Raw genomic sequence first — 4,401 nt, 5'->3', positions numbered from 1 at the left:
TGAAAATTTTAATTTTTTTTGAAAAGGTGGTGTCTATTTACTTGTGACCACGCTGTGTAACATTTAAGAATTGTCAGTCGATTATTGACAGTGAGAATGATCATGTGATTGGAAAATCATTAAAAGGGTGTATGACCTATCTCTTTTCTCAGCATTCAGTAAGTTTTCCACTGTGAAACATCCTCTGATGTTTCAAGAAAAAAATTAAGATAATTTAGCCGAGTGATGGGAACTATACAGAGCATACTAGACTTTTCATCAATCATCATAGAAAATACACCAGATCTATTATTATTGAGGGAATACAACTTTCTCTGAGTATGTATTGGAGCCCAGTAGTAATAGCACGAATTATGATAATAGTAATTTGACTTTTAGCTTAACATTTTTAATTCCTTTGAAGTTTACCAGTGATTATTTATTTCGTGAAGTGTGAAGTAAAAATGAGTTGCGTTTGACAACTCCTAGATGACACTACTGAGCGTAGCTTTAGAAGGTGATTCAAATATTACTAGACTTATTTATGCTATAGCTGGAGGCAAATTTATAAACTATTAGAGTACTTGAAAAAAGAGTAATGGTGGCATAGGTATATGGTGTTATACATATGTAAAAAACATACGTGTGGCATTATATGTATGTTGAAAATATTACACAAATGCTTTCATAAATGTTTTAAAGAAATTAAGATAAGTGAAGCAGCTACACAGAGAGAATGGTAATAACTAGGGTTGCGTTTCTCATCATCATAGTTGATACGATACGTATCTAGGTACAGAAGTATTACCAGCGGTTTGTCACATAGTTTGACAGTATTGTCTGTAATCTATTATCAAAATACTAACATTGTCTTATTTAAGTACTTCACACTTTACAGTGCTTTTTCAAATTATCAGATTTGTCCAACGAAATGGCAGTTGGCAAGAAAAGTAAAAAAAAAAAAAGTTAAATATCTATCTATCTATTTTGTTATTGTTAATCTGTTATGTTACTTTCCATGTAATGTTTTTGATAAAAGAAATTAAGACAACATGTAGTACTCAATACTCATCTTCCTTTATTGAATTATAAGGTATACTGAAAGCTTGCCAAATTTCGTGAAGATACATGTATCGTATCGGACGATGTATCGATACAATCGTATCATGGCTTTACGTTACGATATTTGTATCTTAACTCTGTATCTCCACTCCTTTAGTAATAACTAATAATAAGGTACGAAGGAAATAAGAAGAAAACAATGAGGGCACGACGACAAAGGATTTGATCTCGACGTTAAGAAATGATGAATATATATGTGGTTAACTGTGATTAATAACCTGGTAAGTATTATTGGAATCTTACAATGTATCTGTGTTTTCATTCATGCTGAAAAAAAAATTTCAATTCTGACATATTACAGGTGGTAAATTTTTCATGAAATAAATAATAGTAACAAAGAGACTAACCGTAACGCCGTGGAAAGAGAGAGAACACTTTTATCTGGGGTTTTATATAACACATATTTACCTGGTGTTTTCCAAAAGTATATTGAGTTGAAATATCGACGAGAGTGTGAAATTGTCATTAGTACGCGAAATTCACAAATGATGGTTTAGGTGTCATAACAAATACATACACATGGTGTACACGGTATTCTATTTGGTTGTCACAGAAATGTTTTCAATTATGTAAATTTGGAATAATTTTAATAAGCAAACAGTTTGACTGAATATTTTAAATGTCGTTTCATAACAAAATACAGTTTTGAAGCATTCAAATATAGGCTATAAGTACAACGGAGAAGTGGAAGGTGCCATTTCTTTCCACTGTAACCAAGCTCTGTCTATGTGGCAAACAAATGGTAGGCTAAGGATGAGGCCAGGTTGAAGAGTTTAGCATATTTGAATTATACGGTGCCCAAGCCTATGGATGAGAATGTAATGCTTAGTGGAAGGGCTTGCAGCATATGTGGTCAGGTTAGTCCTGCAGTTTCCAGGGGTTGCACTGTCACTTTTGATGGTGGAGGATACAACCTGTGTTGAAGGCAGCAGAATCCCCGTTATCAATAACCAAATAATGACAATGACTCTGGAAAAACTTAGCCTTCAAGCAACACAGCAGCCTCTATTGGTGCCACTCTTTTCACAGCTGAAGGAAGAGGTGAAACCTGAGGAATAGTGGGGCTTTGTGATTTGTCTAATTGAAGGATGTTCCACTACCACTAGAAGATATCAAATAGACTTACACCTCTGAAGAAACAACTACATTTCAAAGCCCCCCAACAAAAACAAAAGAGCTTCCTGATACTAAGTGTATTTAAAGGGGTTCCCAAATCTTTAGAAAATAGAAGTGAGTCAGGCTACAGGATAATTCCTGACAATTCAAATAACTCATGGACCAGATACAGCTATTAAGAAGGACACCTCTATGTTGAGGACTAGGGCATCGACCCTTGGCCATCCAGGTTGGATCTATACAGTCATCATGAGTGAAAGGACACCTGTGTAGAGACACTGAGACCTGTCCAAGAGGGTGGAAAAGGCAGAACTCTCAAACAAACCATCAAAGGTGATATCACACACCATCAAATGCTCGAAGAGACTCTAGCACTAAAGAGGTACTATAAGGAAATGACCATCAAATGTATAGAAGCATGGGCCCTGTGCAACAGAGAGGAAGGTTGACTGAGGTGAATGGTAACCTCTCTAATGTGGAGGAGGTTCAGTTCCTGCGGGTCAGTCAGGCTTGCTGATACTGAGAAAACCATCAGTAAACCTAAGACAGTTTGAGGGAGGTGATGGTGGCTCTGAAGAACCTGCTGGTTATATTGAGGTGAGTGGGAGCAACACTTCTTGCGATCTCAGGTTAAGTGTATATTTTGTTATATAGATTTAAACTAATGTAACTTATTTTGGTTTTAATTTAGTGCAACCTCTGCCTTCTACAGTCATGAGTATGTGTGGAAGGCAGGAGCCTAGCAGTTTTTTCTTATATATGGCGTGTGCATGTATCTTAACCTTTTCATTAATGTTACTAATGAAGTGCCCTATCTCTTTCACGTGGAAGAGCAGGGATTTATAAGTTTTTGTGAATACGTTTATTTTCTTTTTGGTATGTAATTCTCCTTTCACCTTTTACTTGATTTCATGTATAAAGTATACATTTTATTAATTTAATGTTCTACTACTCAGTTGCACATGGAAGACCAAACATATACCTGCCAATTAGTTTCTTTGCTTGTTATTTTTACTATTTTGGTAAAACATTGATTTTTTGTTTAACATTAAGGTTTTCTTTTCATGTTTTGATGCACCTCACTGGTGCTGTTACTTTTATTTTAATGGGGGAGTTTTTATTTTTTCATGCATATTAATGTATTAAGGTATCACTTTAAAGAGCTTCTTTCATGTAGAGGCATTAACTTAGTAATTTGTTAAAGGGTTTATATTCTGTTTTCCTTCCAATTGTTTTAGTTTTTGTTCGGGCTTAAAGTGTACAGAGTATCTCTGCAACTTACTTAATTCTTTGCATTTATCTTGAATTTAATTTGCGTGACTGTAAGGGTGTATACTTGTACATTGCTTTTTCTCTGTACTTATCTATGCAAAAAGATATTTCATATTTTTTATTGTTAAAAGGTGTTTTTATGTTATTTAACATATTGCATACAGCTAAAATTAAAGTTAAAAGGGCTTTTTTTATATTTTTTTCATTATATATTAATATAAACAAAGAGCAAAGTTAAATATTTTATTCAGTAAAGGGTACATTGATATTCAGTAAAGCTGAAATGTTTTAGTTTGGTATAGTATCGTGTTTGGTGACTCTTTGTTAAATTGTAATCAGAGGATTAGTTTAATTTCATTTTCAATCCATGTTAAAGAATTTTATTTTGTGTTCTTTATAATTAAATGCTAAAGTTACCTGCCTGAAACACTTCATTAAATGGTCTAGGGCTTTTTTTTTAGCTGAACCTTTGAACACTGGAGCAAAATTTATTTTGCTTCACTCATATGGACCTGTGGTTGTGGCCAAAGCCTCTCCCCTGCAGGTTTTCAGACAATACCTGACTGAGATGCCACTGACATCATGGGTATGGTGCAGTAGGCATATTCAGAGACTTCAACCCTCTGAAAAGTATTTAGACCCTCGTCCAGAATTCTGTAATAATCACATTCACAGAACTAAAATTCATCCTTCCTATCTATTCTGTTGTATTTTCAGGAAAATTAATTTCCCAAAAAAAGTATTGTTACGTCTCCGTTTGTTAATTAACTTTCCGTAACTTCGCTCCGACGAAACCCCAGCGACACAAGTCTTTACTTAATAAAACTGGTTTATTCTTTCCGAATATAACTTTACGATACACTTAATTTCAATATTCGCGCTAAAACAAACACTATAACGAACGAACGTTGA

This window comes from Limulus polyphemus, unplaced genomic scaffold (assembly GCF_000517525.1).
Source record: "Limulus polyphemus unplaced genomic scaffold, Limulus_polyphemus-2.1.2 Scaffold82, whole genome shotgun sequence".
NCBI classification, from domain to species: Eukaryota; Metazoa; Arthropoda; class Merostomata; order Xiphosura; family Limulidae; genus Limulus; species Limulus polyphemus.
Note: the sequence above shows the minus strand (reverse complement) of the source record.